Source organism: Mesoplodon mirus (assembly GCF_964341445.2).
Source record: "Mesoplodon mirus genome assembly, chromosome: 1".
Classification (NCBI taxonomy): domain Eukaryota; kingdom Metazoa; phylum Chordata; class Mammalia; order Artiodactyla; family Ziphiidae; genus Mesoplodon; species Mesoplodon mirus.
Genome location: NC_138976.1, coordinates 41,011,122 through 41,029,234, shown reverse-complemented (window position 1 = coordinate 41,029,234; position 18,113 = coordinate 41,011,122). Strand labels below are relative to the sequence as shown.

General features: G+C 38.7%; 1 protein-coding gene across 8 annotated transcripts in view; it reads left to right on the top strand.

Moving 5' to 3' along the window:
* Nucleotides 1-1,475: 1,475 nt before the first annotated feature.
* AOPEP (aminopeptidase O (putative)) overlaps nt 1,476-18,113 on the top strand; it is a 374,682-nt gene continuing 358,044 nt past the window's right edge. For 7 of the 8 annotated variants that reach the window (XR_014294103.1, XR_014294104.1, XM_082621524.1 and 4 more), the window contains exon 1: nt 1,476-1,559. The gene's annotated coding sequence lies outside the window, so the exon portion shown is untranslated. The remainder of the gene's footprint in view (nt 1,560-18,113) is intronic. The other variant, XM_082621528.1, reaches the window with a different exon arrangement.

Below are 18,113 nucleotides of genomic sequence, written 5' to 3'. Positions count from 1 at the left end.
CCATGAGCTCCAGTTCTTCATAGTCTCTATCCACCAGGTTCACTCCTTTGTGTTCACTGCCTGGGCACTGTAAGCTTTGGGGTTTGCAGCCCCTGATGTAGCATAAGAAGATCAAGGGGTAAAGAGTTAAGGAAAAGGAAAGGAAAAAGGAGCCCCTTGATGGAAACTGAGGGGAGATGACCAGAAAGGTAAGAGGAGAACTGAGAGGGCTTGGTAACAAAGAAGCAAAGGGATCACTGTTGAAAGGAGGAGAAGAAAATCTTGTGAAGTATTAGAAATTGTCTTAGTTGTTTTATCCAGCTATTTGCACAAGCCCAAAATTTAGGAGTCATTTTGACACCTTTCTTTTCCTTATGGCCTTATGTAATCTATCTCCAAGTCTGTCATATCTACCTCCAAATTATTCCTTAGATTTGTTCACTTCTCTCCATCATTTCTTACCTGATCATTGCAAAAGCAACTGTTCTCTTTGAACCCTTTCTCGACTCCAAATCGTTTATTCTTATACACAGCAGGCAGGGTGATCTTATAAAACCAGATGCTTTCACTTCCATGTTTAAAATTCTTCACTGGCTTCCCATTATAGTTAAAATAAAATCCATGCCTCCTGCAAAGAAACTTTGGGAGATCAGAACTCTCCTTGCCTTGTTAATCTCATCTTCTATTCTTCCCCTAGCCTATTTTCTCACTTTCTCAAGGGCACCACTACATTCTGTCCCCTCCCCATAGTTTTCCATCATTCTCTTGGTTGTTCTTGCTCCAGATCTTCATAGAGCTGGCTTCTTCCCTTCTCAGTTTAATGAGCCTCTTCATAGGGCACTTCTCTGACATCCTCCTTTAGTTTTTGAGTAACTCACATGAATTTTTTGGTTTTTAAGTGAAAATAAAAGTATGTTTACACTATACTGTAGTCTATTAAGTGTGCAATAGCATTATGTAAAAAAAATACATACCTTAATTAAAAATACTTTATTGCTAAAAAATGCTAACCATTATCTGACAATGGCAGGGTTGCCCAGTGACATAAAGTGAAGGGCAATAAAATGAGGTACGCCTAAAATATCTTTGTTGAGCTATTCAGTGTTTGCTTTCTCCGTGAGGAAGCATAGTGTCTGTTTTGTCATCGCTGTATCCCAGATTCTGTAACAGTGCTTGCCTGGAACACAATAGGACTAAATAAACTGTGCTGGAACGAACGAGTATACAAACAAGAGTTATATACAGAAGAGGAAGAGCAAAATAAAGAATAAAAAGTCCATGTCTGTATTTCAATAACATTTTTTTTCTTAAGTGCCTATAAGATTTTGCAACTAGGAGTAGGAGGGTAAGTCGGCGACCCTACAAAATCCAAAACAAGCCTTGCTCACGACTTCCCAAGCCCGAGGCAGCTCCGCGCCTGCGTAGACCTCCACTGCCCCACCCCCTGCACTCAAGGGGGCGGGGCCAGGCGGACGGCGGCTTGGGCGCGCGAGGATGACGTCACTCGGCGCGTGCCCGGATAGCCCGTGGTACCACCTAGTCTGCGGAAGTGGAGACGAGCTGGCAGGCGGCTGAGACAGGTAACCTGAGCGCTCCCTGTTGGGTCCCTGCCTTCCTCTCCAGCGGCACCTGGATGGCGGCGGGGTCAGCAGCGTCCCGTTTTGAAGGCAGCCAGGAGCCCACCCCTACCCTCATCTTCCTTGATCAGCTGGGTCCCCATTCCCTCTCAGTCCTTCCAAGACTCCTGAAGCTGAACCAGTTCTGGGGAGTGGGCTGAGCCTGCCGCTTCTCTCCGCCTCCACCCTCGGGTGGTGATGGGCTCTGACGCTCCTCTCCCCGGTGGCACAGACATTTCCCAGACTGCAGTTGCCGCCTCCTTCCTCTGTTGCCTCCAAGGCCCACCTAACCCACTTCTCTCCGCTCCTAGCCCCACAGGGCTCATCTCCAATCTTGTTTAAGGAGACAGAACAGTTTCCGATTCTGTTCATTTCTACTTGCATTGACACCCGGCCACCTTCCCTCCTCCCCGAGGATCCTTACTGAGAGCACCAAGTTTTGAGTTATTGTGTCCCTAAAGAGCATTCGTTCACTGTCAGTCTGGAGTTTTGCTCATTAAGGCATGTGTTTGTTGGGTAACAGGGTGGCGCAGTAATGTGAAAATTTATTGCTATAATAAATGATCCACATGGCATCCAGTCAACCGTCGAGATAGATGAAACAGTTACAGCATTTCATTAAAATGCTCCTGTCCTGTATTTCTTTTTTGTTTTCAAGCAATGATTACAATTATCCTCGCAAAGGTAGCTGTCAAAATAAATAAGCAACAGTACCCAACTAGGAATTAGACCGCCAAAAAAAGATAGGATTCGTATTGTTGATAAAGGAATGCGGGTTATTACAAAACCAACCAGAAAAGATATGGGTGGAGATACAGGATTCCGACGTTTTTTGTCTCATTTGATGATTTGGTTTTGTATTTTCTGTACTTTAATATGCTCCATTTTTGAATAGGGCATATGGTACTGTACTTACTGTAATTCTGAGAAGCCTATGAATGACTTGCTAACTGGTAAGATTAGGCTCTTACATTTCGGGGACAAAGTAGAAAAAGGTTAGGGAATAATAGTAGTCTCTGTTTGTTGACCATCTGCTATATCCCAGGAACTGTGTTAGCACCTTTGCATGTGTTTTTTCCTTAGCTCACACAAGAGCCTTGTGAGTTAGGAATTAGTATCCTCAACTTACAGAGAAGGAAACTTTGGCTCAGGTATGTGAAATTAACTTGCCAAAAATTCATAGTAACTATACTGGTGGAGACGAGCTTGAAGTTCAGTTCTATGTATGAGTTGAAAGCCTCTACTTTTTTTTTTTTATAACTCACTATGAGTGATAAGATTCTAGGCTTTTTACAATAATGACACAATTCTATGAGTTTATTCACTCATCTATCCAAATGATTTGACACTTTCTAATATCTTTAGTATTAAGTTCTTATATACCTAGAATCAAAACACCTGGAAACCTTAATTTATTTATGATCCCCCTACACACACACACCACACACACACACACACACCACACACATACCATATTTTTCATTAAGAATGAGATAATTGGCAAATAAGATTGCTCAGTAACTTTCTGTTTGGAACTCTCAGGGAATGAGTAATTTTGGACAGTTGAAAGTTTTACCCCTTTAGAAATGAAAATCATATTGACAGTTTTGGATGGAGAAAATTTAAATGCACTAAATAACTCTTTGCCTTCTAAAACAGTAAGTATACTGAACATATTTTAACTTTCCCTTATGTCTCAGAGCAGTCATTATGAATCTCATTTATTGTTGTGTTGTGATTTGGTGATTTCCTCAGAACTTTTGTTATATTTGGCCCCCAAACTGCTTTGCATTTTGAGTTTTCCTAGACTTTATGTAGTCTACTCCTTAATATCACTAAGAGATTGTAAACCATAGCAATTAAAATGAAGGACCGGGAAAGCACACTTGCAGGATTCCAGTCCTTGCTCTGCCACTTACTAGTAGGACAGTGAGCCCAGACAACATGGTTGACCCCTCTACACCTCAGTTTTCTCATTTGTAAAATGGGAATAATAAGAATACTTGTTGTCTGAGGTTGTTGTGAGGGTAATGTGAGTTAGTAGTATATGTAAAGAGGTTATAACAAACCGGGCATATACTAAGAGCCATGTAAATGTTTCTAATATTTTTATTAGTCTGGTTTTGGCTTTTCGTTCTTTGAATATTGTATTCTAGTTCTTTGAAAAAAGTTTTTCTAATTTATTTTTATGTTTTTAATTGACGTATAGTTGATTTACAATGTTCTGTTATTTTCAAGTGTACAGCAAAGTGATTCAGTTATACATACATATATATATATTCTTTTCCATTATAGATTATTACAAAACATTGAATACAGTTCCCTGTGCTATACAGTAGGTCCTTGTTGTTAATCTATTTTATATGTAGTAGTATGTATCTGTTAATCCCAAATTCCTAATTTATCCCTCCTGCCTCTTTCGACTTTGGTAACCATAAGTTTGTTTTCTGTGTCTATGAGTCTATTTCTGTTTTGTAAATAAGTTTATCTGTATCATTTTTTTTAGATTCCACATGTAAGTGATATCATATGGTATTTGTCTTTCTCTGTCTGACCTACTTCACTTAGTGTGGTAATCTCTAGGTCCATCCGTATTGCCATCCATATTGCTGCACATGGCATTATTTCATTCTTTTTTATGACTGAGTAATATTCCATTGTACATATATACCACATCTTCTTTATCCATTCATCTCTTGATGGACCTTTAGTTTGCTTCCATACCTTGCCTATTGTAAATAGTGCTGCTGTGAACGTTGGGGTGCATATATCTTTTTCAATTAGAGTTTTTGTCTTTTCTGAATATATGCCCAGGAGTGGGATTGCAGGATCATATGGTAATTCTATTTTTAGTTTTTTAGGGAACCTCCATACTGTTCTCTATAGTGGCTGCACCAATTTATATTCCCACCAACAGGGTAGGAGGGTTCCTTTTTCTCCACACCCTCTCCAGCATTTATTATTTGTAGACAATTTAATGATGGCTATTCTGACTGGTGTGAGGTGATATCTCACTGTAGTTTTGATTTGCATTTCTCTATGAAAATTGTTATTCTTTGAATAGTATTTGATATGTGGTAATTATAAGAAAATTAAATTATACTAACTAGAATCCTGTATCCTAAACTGTATGTTAATTAATTAATTTATTTCTAGTTTGCTGATCTCTGCTTTATTTTCTTACTTTTTAACATCTTTATTAGAATATAATTGCTTTACAATGGTGTGTTAGTTTCTGCTTTATAACAAAGTGAATCAGCTATACACATACGTATATCCCCATATCTTCTCCATCTTGCATCTCCCTCCCACCCTCCCTATCCCACCCCTCTAGGTGGTCACAAAGCACTGAGCTGATCTCCCTGTGCTATGTGGCTGCTTCCCACTAGCCATCTGTCTTATATTTGGTAGTGTATATATGTCCATGCCACTCTCTCACTTTGTCCCAGCTTACCCTTCCCCCTCCCTGTGTCCTCAAGTCCATTCTCTATGTCTGTGTCTTTATTCCTGTCCTGCCTCTAGGTTCTTCGGAACCTTTGTTTTTCCTTTTTAGATTCGATATATGTGTGTTAGCATGCGGTATTTGTTCTTCTCTTTCTGACTGACTTCACTCTGTATGACAGACCCTAGGTGCATCCACCTGACTAAAAATAACTCAATTTCAATTCTTTTTATGGCTGAGTAATATTCCATTGTATATATGTGCCACATCTTCTTTATCCATTCATCTGTCAGTGGACACTTAGGTTGCTTCCATGTCCTGGCTATTGTAAATAGTGCTGCAGTGAACATAGTGGTACATGACTCTTTTTGAATTATGGTTTTCTCAGGGTATATGCCCAGTAGTGGGATTGCTGGGTCATATGGTAGTTCTGTTTTTACTTTTTAAGGAACCTCCATACTGTTCTCCATAGTGGCTGTATCAATTTACATTGCCACCAACATTGCAAGAGGGTTCCCTTTTCTCCACACCCTGTCCAGAATTTATGTTTGTAGATTTTTTGATGATGGCCATTCTGACTGCTGTGAGGTGATACCTCATTGTACTTTTTTTTTTTTTTTTTTGGTGGTACGCGGGCCTCTCACTGTTGTGGCCTCTCCCGTTGCAGAGCACAGGCTCTGGACGCCCAGGCTCAGCAGCCATGGCTCACGGGCCCAGCCGCTCCGCGGCATGTGGGATCTTCCCGGACCGGGGCACGAACCCATGCCCCTGCATCGGCAGGCGGACTCTCAACCACTGCGCCACCAGGGAAGCCCCTCATTGTACTTTTGATTTACATTTCTCTAATGATTGATGATGTTGAGCATTCTTTGATGTGTTTGTTGGCTATCTGTATATCTTCTTTGGAGAAATGTCTATTTAGGTCTTCTGCCCATTTTTGGATTGGGTTGTTTGTTTTTTTGATATTGAGCTTCATGAGCTGCTTGTAAATTTTGGAGATTAGTCCTTTGTCAGTTGCTTCATTTGCAAATATTTTCTCCCATTCTGAGGGCTGTCATTTCATCTTGTTTCCTTTGCTGTGCAAAAGCTTTTAAGTTTCATTAGGTCCCATTTGTTTATTTTTGTTTTTATTTCCATTTCTCTAGGAGGTGGGTCAAAAAGGATCTTGCTGTGATTTATGTCATAGAGTGTTCTGCCTATGTTTTCCTCTAAGAGTTTGATAGTGTCTGGCCTTACATTTAGGTCTTTAATATATTTTGAGTTTATTTTTGTGTATGGTGTTAGGGAGTGTTCTAATTTCATTCTTTTACATGTAGCTGTCCAGTTTTCCCAGCACCACTTATTGAAGAGGCTGTCTTTTCTTCACTGTATATTCTTGCCTCCTTTATCAAAAATAAGGTGACTATATGTGCATGGGTGTATCTTTGGGCTTTCAATCCTGTTCCATTGATCTATATTTCTGTTTTTGTGCCAGTACCATACTGTCATGATTACTGTAGCTTTGTAATATAGTCTGAAGTCAGAGAGCCTGATTCCTCCAGCTCCATTTTTCGTTCTCAAGATTGCTTTGGCTATTCGGGGTCTTTTGTATTTCCATCCAAATTGTGAAATTTTTTGTTCTAGTTCTGTGAAAAATGCCATTGGTAGTTTGATTGGGATTGCACTGAATCTGTAGATTACTTTTGGTAGTATAGTCATTTTCACAATGTTGATTCTTCCAATCCAAGAACATGGTATGTCTCTCCATCTGTTGGTATCATCTTTAATTTCTTTCATCAGTGTCTTATAGTTTTCTGCATACAGGTCTTTTGTCTCCTTAGGTAGGTTTATTCCTAGGTATTTTTTTTTTTTTTTTTTTTTTTCTTTTTGCGATATGCGGGCCTCTCACTGTTGTGGCCTCTCCCGTTGCGGAGCACAGGCTCCGGATGCGCAGGCCCAGCGGCCATGGCTCACGGGCCCAGCCGCTCCGCGGCATATGGGATCCTCCCAGACCGGGGCACGAACCCGTATCCCCTGCATCGGCAGGCGGACTCTTAACCACTGCGCCACCAGGGAGGCCCTATTCCTAGGTATTTTATACTTTTTGTTGCAGCGGTAAATGGGGATGTTTCCTTAATTTCTCTTTCAGATTTTCCATCATTAGTGTATAGGAATGCAAGAGATTTCTGTGCATTAATTTTGTATCCTGCTACTTTACCAAATTCATTGATTAGATCTAGTAATTTTCTGGTAGTGTCTTTAGGATTCTCTGTGTATAGTATCCTGTCATCTGCAAACAGTGACAGCTTTACTTCTTTTTTCCCGGTTTGGATTCCTTTTATTTCTTCTTCTTCTCTGATTGCTGTGGCTAAAACTTCCAAAACTATGTTGAATAATAGTGGTGAGAGTGGGCAACCTTGTCTTGTTCCTGATCTTAGTGGAAATGGTTTCAGTTTTTCACCATTGAGAAAGTTGTTGGCTGTGGGTTTGTCATATATGGCCTTTATTATGTTGAGATAATTTCCCTCTATGCCTACTTTCTGCAGGGTTTTTATCATAAATCAGTGTTGAATTTTGTTGAAAGCTTTTTCTGCATCTATTGAGATGGTCATATGGTTTTTCTCCTTCAGTTTGTTAATATGGTGTATCACATTGATTGATTTGCATATATTGAAGAATCCTTGCGTTCCTGGGATAAACCCCACTTGATCATGGTGTATGATCATTTTAATTTGCTGTTGGATTCTGTTTGCTAGTATTTTGTTGAGGATTTTGCATCTATGTTCATCAGTGATATTGGCCTGTAGTTTTCTTTCTTTGTGACTTCTTTGTCTGGTTTTGGTATCAGGGTGATGGTGGCCTCGTAGAATGAGTTTGGGAGTGTTCCTCCCTGTGCTATATTTTGCAAGAGTTTGAGAAGGATAGGTGTTAGCTCTTCTCTAGATGTTTGATAGAATGTGCCTGTGAAGCCATCTAGTCCTGGGCTTTTGTTTGTTGGAAGACTTTTAATCACAGTCTCAATTTCAGTGCTTGTGATTGGTCTGTTTATATTTTCTGTTTCTTCCTGGTTCAGTCTCAGGAGGTTGTGCTTTTCTAAGAATTTGTCCATTTCTTCCAGGTTGTCCATTTTATTGGCATATGGTTGCTTGTAGTAATCTCTCATGATTCTTTGTATTTCTGCAGTGTCAGTTGTTATTGCTCCTGTTTCATTTCTAATTCTATTGATTTGAGTCTTCTCCCTGTTTTTCTTGATGAGTCTGGCTAATGGTTTATCAATTTTGTTTATCTTCTCAAAGAACCAGCTTTTAGTTTTATTGATTTTTGCTATCATTTCCTTCATTTCTTTTTTTTTTTTTTTTTTTTTTTTTTGCTGTACGCGGGCCTCTCACTGCTGCGGCCTCTCCCGTTGTGGAGCACAGGCTCCGGACGCGCAGGCCCAGTGGCCATGGCTCACGGGCCCAGCCGCTCCACGGCACGTGGGATCCTCCTGGACCGGGGCACGAACCCGTGTCCCCTGCATCGGCAGGCGGACTCTCAACCACTGCGCCACCAGGGAAGCCCTCCTTCATTTCTTTTTCATTTATTTCTGATCTGCTCTTTATGATTTCTTTCCTTCTTCTAACTTTGGGGTTTTTTTTTTGTTCTTCTTTCTCTAATTGCTTTAGCTGTAAGGTTAGGTTGTTTTTTTGAGGTGTTTCTTGTTTCTTGAGGTAGGGTTGTATTGCTACAAACTTCCCTCTTAGCACCCTTTTGCTGCATTCCGTAAGTTTTGGGTCATCCGTGTTTTCATTGTCATTTGTTTCTAGATATTTTTTGATTTCCTCTTTGATTTCTTCAGTGATCTCTTGGTTATTAAGTAGTGTATTGTTTAGCCTCCATGTATTTTTATTTTTTACAGATTTTTTCCTGTAATTCATATCTAGTCTTATAGTGCTGTGGTCGGAAAAGATACTTGATATGATTTCAGTTTTCTTAAGTTTACCAAGGCTTGATTTGTGGCCCAGGATGATCTATCCTGGAGAATGTTCCATGAGCACTTGAGAAGAAAGTGTATTTTGTTTTTGCTGAATGGAATGTCCTGGAAATATCAATTAAGTCTGTCTTGTTTAATGTATCATTTAAAACTTATGTCTCCTTATTTATTTTCATTTTGGATGATCTGCCCATTGGTGAAAGTGGAGTGTTAAAGTCCCCTACTATTATTGTGTTACTGTCGATTTCCCCTTCTATGGCTGTTAGCATTTGCCTTATGTATTGAGGTGCTCCTGTGTTGGGTGCATAAATATAATTGTTATATCTTCTTGGATTGATCCCTTGATCATTATGTAGTATCCTTCTTTGTCTCTTGTAATAGTTTTTATATTAAGTCTATTTTGTCTGTTATGAAAATTGCTACTCCAGCTTTTCTTGACTTCCATTTGCATGGAATATCTTTTTCCATTCTCTCACTTTCAGTCCGTATGTGTCCCTAGGTCTGAAGTGGGTCTCTTGTAGACAGCATATATACGGGTCTTGTTATTGTATCCATTCAGCCAGTCTGTGTCTTTTGGTTGGAGCATTTAATCCATTTACATGTAAGGTAGTTAGAGATATGTATGTTCCTATTACCATTTTCTTAATTGTTTTGGGTTTGTTATTGTAGGTCTTTTCTTTCTCTTGTGTTTCCTGCCTAGAGAAGTTCCTTCAGCATTTGTTGTAAAGCTGGTTTGGTGGTGCTGAATTCTTTTAGCTTTTGCTTGTCTGTAAATGTTTTAATTTCTCCTCGAATCTGAATGAGATCCTTGCTGGGTAGAGTAATCTTGGTTGTAGGTTTTTACCTTTATTCACTTTAAGTATGTCCTGCCACTCCCTCTGGCTTGCAGAGTTTCTGCTGAAAGATCAGCTGTTAACCTTTTGGGGATTCCCTCGTATGTTAATAGCTGCTTTTCTCTTGCTGCTTTTAATATTTTTTCTTTGTATTTAATTTTTGATAGTTTGATTAATATGTGTCTTGGCGTGATTCTCCTTGGATTTATCCTGTATGGGACTCTCTGTGCTTCCTGGACTTGATTAACTATTTCCTTTCCCATATTAGGGAAGTTTTCAAGTATAATCTCTTCAAATATTTCCTCAGTCCCTTTGTTTTTCTCTTCTTCTTCTGGGACCCCTATAATTTGAATGTTGGTGCGTTTAATGTTGTCCTAGAGGTCTCTGAGACTGTTCTCAATTATTTTCATTCTTTTTTCTTTATTCTGCTCTGCAGTGCTTATTTCCATTATTTTATCTTCCAGGTCACTTATCTCTTCTTCTGCCTCAGTTATTCTTCTATTGATTCCTTCTAGAGAATTTTTAATTTCATTTATTGTGTTGTTCATCATTGTTTGTTTGCTCTTTCGTTCTTCTAGGTCCTTGTTAAACGTTTCTTGTATTTTTTCCATTCTATTTCTGGGATTTTGCATCATCTTTACTATCATTACTCCGAATTCTTTTTCAGGTATACTGCCTATTTCCTCTTCATTTGTTTGGTCTGCAGGGATTTTACCTTGCTCTTTCATCTGCTGTGTGTTTCTCTGTCTTCTCATTTGGCCTAACTTACTGTGTTTGGTGTCTCCTTTTTGCAGGCTGCAGGTTTGTAGTTCCCGTTGTTTTTGGTGTCTGCCCTCAGTGGTAAGGTTAGTTCATTGGGTTGTGTAGGCTTCCTGGTGGGGGGGACCAGTGCCTGTGTTCTGGAGCCTGAGGCTGGAACTTGTCTTTCTTGTGGGCAGGACTGTGTCCGGTGGTGTGTTTTGGGGTGTCTGTGACCTTATTATGATTTTAAGCAGCCTCTCTGCTAATGGGTGGTGTTGTGTTCCTGTCTTGCTAGTTGTTTCGCATAGGGTGTCCAGCACTGTAGCTTGCTGGTCATTGTTTGGAGCTGGGTCTTAGCGTTGAGATGGAGATCTCTGGGAGAGCTTTTGCCGTTTGATATTATATGGAGCCAGGAGGTCTCTGGTGGACCAATGTCCTGAACTCAGCTGTACCACCTCAGAGGCACAGGTCTGTCACCCGGCTGGAGCACCAAGGCCCTGAGTAGTTCATGGTCTCTTAGGAAGTGTAGACAAATTGAAGTCTGGGCTTGCAGAAATCTCAAGCCCAGTTGGGGCTGAAAAATCTGCTTCCAAGCTCACTCATGTTGTTAGCAGGTTTCAGTTTCATGTTGTTGGCAGGTTTCAGTTTCTGGCTGGCTGTTGGCCAGAGGCTCAGTTCTTCTACCCGTATGTTAATTTATTAAATTCACTTTCATTGTGTCTTTGTAATGCAATATGCCTTTTTCTTAGAGTGTTTGGAGTAGAGCTTTCAAATATTTCCCTTTATTATATGTATTAAAATAATGGACTTTCAACGTCTGTTTGAATTTTGGGGGATATTTCAGTGTTTTAAATTATGGTGTACCAATACATGGGAACCCTCTCTACATTTGAATTGAATGTCAGTTGGTTTACACAACCCTTTATGGTGCCTTGGGCAGGTATACTATTGCACTCATGTTATCTTGCTTCTTTATGGATAAGTACTTCCTTATAAAACCACCATTATGCATTGGCCTCATATAACGTTATCTCCTCAGTATAGTTCTCTTTCCTTCTATCTCCCTCATGGAAGTAAAAAACAAATTGACTCTATCAACAAGGTGAAATAATGTTCCATATGAAATTTGCAAGGTATATACCCATTTTCAGGTGTGTACTCTAATCCAAGACCAGCTAAGAGTTGATATTGACTCCTTTGATGTCCCTAGTTAGGAACTTGAGAATAAATGATCTATCCTTTATTTTAATACTATTAAGGCTGATAATCATGTTAAAACTTCTTGTTGAAAATATAGGCTATAGTTTTAAAAAGTTTTTCTAAGATGGTAAAATGTATTTACATAATATAAAATTGAGTATTTTTATGTGTACAGCTCATTGGCATTAAGCACATTCACAGTGTTATTTAATTATCACCACTATCCATTTTCAGAATTTTTTTATCTTCCCAAACAGAAACTCTGTACCCATTAAACAACAACTCCTCATTCCCCTTACTCCCTGTACCGTCCTGCCCCAGCCCCTGTTAACCTCTATTCTACTTTTTGTCTCTATGAATTTGCCTATTCTAGGTTCCTCATGTGGGTGGAATCAGACACCATTTATCCTTTGTGTCTGGTTTAGTTCAATTGGCATATTTGCAAGGTTCATCCAAGTTGTAGCATGTATCAGAATTTCATTCCTTTTATGGCTGAATAATATTTCATTGTATTATCTACCATATGCTGTACTTCTGATGCATATTTAATTTTGCTTATTTAAAAATTTTTTTAATTTTCTGTTTTTTTAATTTATTAAAAAAATAAATTGATTTTAAAATAAAATTTAAAAAATGAATTTGATTTGAATTCAAGTCTTTAATCTGTTTTGAGTTGATTTTGTTTATGATGTAAGATAGTGGTCCAGTTTCATTCTTTTGTATGTGGCTGTGCAATTTTCCCAACTCCATTTATTGAAGAGGTTGTCCTCTCCTCATTGTATATTCTTGGCTCCTTTGTCATAAGTTAATTGACCATACATACTAAAAAAAACAAAAACAGTTCACCAATTTCTCCCACCTCCCACCTCTTGCCACTGGCAACCACCAATCTGTCCTCTGTATCTGTGAGCCTGGTTATTGATTGATTGATTGATTCCACATTTAAGAGAACATATGATATTTATTTTTTTTCTCTCTGCCTTATTTCACTTAGCACAGTGCCCTTGTGGTTAATCCATGTTGTCACAAATGGCAGGACTTCATTCTTTTTTATGTCTGAATAATATTCTGTTGTGTATATATACCACACTTTATCTATTTGTTCATGGATGAACACTTAGGCTGTTTCCTTAACTTGGCTTTTGTAAATAATGCTGCAGTGAACATGGGGTGCATATATCTTTTTGAGTTAGTGTTTTTGTTTATTTGGATAAATACCCAGAAATGGAATAGCTGGATCATATGGTAGTTTTATTTTTAATTTTTTGAGGAACCTCTCTACTGTTTTCCATAGTGGCTGCACCAATTTACATTCCCACCAACAGTATACAAGGGTTCCCTTTTCACTACATCCTTGCCAACACTTGTTATTTTTAGTCTTTTTGAAAATAAGCATTCTAACAGGTGTGAGGTGATATCTCATTGTGGTTTTGATTTGCATTTCCCTGATAATTAGTGATGTCGAGCACCTTTTCATGTACCTGTTGGCCGTGTGTATGTCTTTTTTAGATAAATGGGTATTCAGATACTCTGCCCATTTTTTAATTGGATTTTGTTGTTGTTATTGAGTTGTATGAATTCTTTATATATTTTGGATATCAGCCCTTTATCAGATATATGATTTGCAATTATTTTCTCCCATTCAGTAGGTTGCCTTTTCATTTTGTTTATGGTTTCCTTCACTCTGCAGAAACTTTAGTTTGTTGTAGTCCCACTTTATTTTTGCTTTTGTTGCTTTTGCTTTCGGTATCAGACGCAAAAACGCATCGCAAAGACTGATATCAAGGAACTTACCACCTATATTTTCTTCTAGGAGTTTTATGGTTTCAGGACTTAATTCAAGTCTTTAATCTGTTTTGAGTTGATTTTGTATGTGATGTAAGATAGTGGTCCAGTTTCATTCTTTTGTATGTGGCTGTCCAACTTTCCCAACACCATTTGTTGAAGAGATTGTCCTTTCCTCATTGTATATTCTTGGCTCCCTTGTCATAAGTTGATTGACCATACATGCATAGGTTTATTCCTAGGTTCTCTATTCTGTTCAGTTAATTATGTGTCTCATTTTGTGTGTGTGTGTGTGTGTGAATTATGCCTGTTTATACTTCTCATTTCATGTGGTATGAACTTAACACTCGGTGATTTGATTTGACTGTGAGTGCCTAGAGGATCAGGATTGGAGATATCAACTGACTGAAATAACATTGTTATTGAACTGTGAACAAAATACCTGGTAACAGTGTTAAACTGGAGCTTGAGCATACATTATAGTGTTGTTTTTCTTCTCACCTAATATTTAGTCAAAAAATAGGAAGGAAAATAATAATAATGATAACTTTACCCAATATTTCTATAGCATTTACAGTATGCTAGACATTGTTCCAAGCACTTTACCTATGAAGTAGGTACTATCATTGTTCTGTTTTACAGATGAAGAAACTGAGGCACAGAGAAATTAAATGAATTTTTAAGATTACGAGGCTGGTAGGTGGTGACATTGGGAGTTTACCCAGTCTGTGTGGCTCTAGAGTTGATTTATCCTAAATTTTGAGTTGACCAACCATTAGGTCATTATCAACTTTACAATGTAAATTGTTTTATCTAACACACTCTTTCTCTACCCTCTTCTTCTGTATGATCTTCAAAACAGAACATTACTTCTGAGCTTAGTAGGCAACGGAAGAGCAACTGAACCCAAACTGTCAAAAGAGTAACAGGTGCTTCTCATTTGAGTGGGGTGACAGCATTTTAATGGGATTCAGACTGTATTTTCACAGCTTAGTTTGTATTATCTCCTTGTCTTTGAAAGGTAGATCCTAAAACTTTTTATGATCTCATATTGCATATATATTGTGTTGGTGTTTGACTTTGGATATTGTACAATTCCCACACTACTGTTTTGTGGGTAGAAAAAGCTTTCTGTTCATAATGTTGTTATTGACTGTCACAGTGGTTTATAGTGCACTCATTTTATATCTAACTCATTATTCTATGTTGCTTGATTCCTGAAGAAATTATTTTGAAATAGCATTTTTCTATATATATAGTCAGCTTCATTACACTTTTTTCTTGGCTTTTTCTTTTGCTTACATTTTATTTCTTTGACACTTGTAATTGAAGGTTTAGTTTTTTGAAACTGATGGTAATCAGGATATGCTGGCTATATTTTGGCAGCAAAGGGGACATATCAGCCTGTTTCTTTTGGCACCAATAATATCTTGCATATGTAGCAAGTATGGTGCATATTTGGAGGTAGGAACTCTCTGAGTAATGTCTGGTAGAAATAGAATTATAGAATGAATGTTAAAGGTTCAGAGGTCCTTAGATTTATCTCTTTTACCCTTCTAAAGCTTGAGATGAAATGATTTGCCTGTATTTATACAGTATTAGAATCCATTTAAAAAAAAGAGTACCAGTGTTCTGTGTCCTTTTGAATCATACCTCATTGTATTTGTGTAGCATTCTTACTGGTAAGAAGGGACTTCCAAGTTTTTTACCTGTATACGCTTAATTATGATTCTTCTTGGAATAGTGTGTCTGGGTGAGAGAGAATGATCTGAATTAGGTTGCAGAGAGAATGAATGTGATGGATCCAAGAGATACTTAGATTAAATTGATAGGACTTTGCAATTGTTTATGTGTAGGTGAGAGTAAGAAATCTAGGATGATCCCTAGGATTCTACTGTGGGTAACTGGGTAGATGGTGATGTCATTCACTAGGAAAACTTAGAAGAAATCAGGGCCGGATGTATGATTTGAAGTGACTAGAGCATGGATTGCACAAACAAGTGAGAAAGATTGAAGCTAGAACTACAGGACACACCGACATCTAAGAGGTGGGAGAAGGAAAGGCCATAGAGGTATGTATGGAGGAGAATAGTATTGCAAGCACCAAAAGAGGAGAAAATTTTAAGGAAGGCATGGTAATTTGTGTTAATGCTCCAAAATTAAGGGCTGAAAGAACCCACTGAAGTTGATAACTAGGAAGTCATTTGCCTCCACTGTGGAGTCTTGGTGGCATAGTAGGGATGTGAGCAGGGAGATGGAGTAATGAGAACAGAGTGAAGGCAGTTCTTTTTTTTTTTTTTTTTTTTTTTTTTTCTTTTTGCGGTATGCGGGCCTCTCACTGCTGTGGCCTCTCCCGTTGCGGAGCACAGGCTCCGGACGCGCAGGCTCCGGACGCGCAGGCTCAGCGGCCATGGCTCACGGGCCCAGCCGCTCCGCGGCATATGGGATCCTCCCAGACCGGGGCACGAACCCGTATCCCCTGCATCGGCAGGCGGACTCTCAACCACTGCGCCACCAGGGAGGCCCCAAGGCAGTTCTTTTAAGGAATTTTTCTATGATGAGAGAGATGTGGAAGGAAAGGGTTTTTTTTCATTCGTTCATTTGTACTTTTTTTCTCCAAAAAAAAGGGCTGGGAAAGAGGAAGAAGTTGAGGTAGATGATTTAGGGGGTTGGATAATTGATGAAGCAGGGTCCAGGAGGAGACCAGCAAGAGATGATATCCAGAGCCTAGGCCATGATCAGAGTTTGCTGGGACAGGAGGGACACTTCTTCCTTTCTCCTAGGGAGAAAGGTGGGGATAGATGTAAAAAATTCTCCCATAGGATGGGGAAGGAATATGTGGAAGTTCTTGTCTAGTGGTAGCAAAATGTCTTTTGGGAAGCGTCTAAAGTTGCTGACATTGAGTGTTTGATTTGGGGGAGAGTGGGGGTTTGAGGGGACAGGTAGTGTTTAGAATAGTCACTGAGGGAAAAAGATAGGAGTCAAGGGGGTGACTAGCAAGAGACAAGAAGAGTTGCCTGCCTGATTATGCTGAGGGTTTTGCTGAGGTTGGAATCTAAATACGTACTGTCAGCTATTTTTGTGATTATGTGATATTTATTTGTTTGTTTTGCTTTTGTTGAGCTCTGTACACCAAGTTTAGAAGTAGAAAATTGGGATGATTCAATTGGTTGAGAGTTATGTTTTATAGAACAGGTGTGTCAGAAGGATGAAAGGGCAAGAGAATTTAGGTTAAAATGTTCTAAGAGTGATTGAAGAAATGGACCACATTATCTAAAGAGGACCATAGAGCAGGTATTCTCAACTTTAGAAACATTTATAATTTTCTTTTGTAGGGGCTGTCCTATGCATTGTAGGGTGTTTAACATCCCTGGCCTCTACCTACTAGATGCCAGTAACAGCCCCCTCCAGTTGTAACAATAAAAAATGTCTCCAGACATTGTCAACTGCCCTCTGAGGGGCAAAATCACTTCTGATTGGAACCACTGCCTTAGAGTCAGAAGAAGCAGATGGATTGGAGATAAGAGGAAGGGTGAGGGACTGGGGTCTCAATGCAATAAGTAAAAGAGTTGGCAAGTAAGCCAGAGAAAGAGTGGGGAGAATAGGAGGTCGTGTTCTGAGATTAGATTATGGAAATTACATATTTTATTTTATTTTGGAAATTACATATTTTAGATGTAGATCTATTCCAAGTAATTAAAATGTCAAGAATGGACTATTGGTTTGCTGAGTGGAGTGAAGATGAAGGTTGTTGGCACTGAGTAGGTAATTTTGGGAGAGAGAAAGTAGCCAGAGCAAGTTGGAAAAGCAGTCATGGGCCATCCTAAGAGATTCTGAAATAAGACAAGAACTAAGACTTTCTGGATGTTTGTTTTCTTACTCTATCCAGTAAGTGTTACTCAGCTCTTTTTCTAACACTGTCAATTCCCTGAACTTGTACTTCTCTCCTGCAGTGTTTTAAAAAGTCATGGAATTCATCCAGTTTGGTTTTCTTGCAGTGTTTTTTTAGGTGAGTAGTTGTTTTTTGTTTCTTTTTCAATACTTCCTGATCTGATTTTGTGATCCTTTACCTTTAAGTATTCTGCTTTTCAAAAGGCCCTGGTTCTGTGCTATGTGACCTAATTTCAGAACATTTCTTTTGTGTTTGGGCATCTCAGTCATTGGCTGAAGTAATGTCAACTTATCATTAAATCTTACAACCTCTTAGAAGTATTCTTTTCCCCTGCCTTCTCCCACCTGCTCTTTATTGTTTCATATTTATTTAGAACATATAATTATGTATGTACAATCTTGATTGACAGGTAATTACAATGGACTTAGTAAGCAGGACATAAACTACTAGTAGAATACGCCTATAAATATGCTTTTTTCTATGTTTGATTAATCCAGACTTCAGAGGAACTTATTTTTTGGCCTTATCTTAATGAACTTACCCTGCATTATTCATCAAGAATGGGTACTAACTCGTACCTCTTTTACAAAGCATTAAAAATTATATATATTATCAACAGATACAAGCTGACCTAGTTTTTGTTATTATATCACAAGTATTGTCATTGCAAACT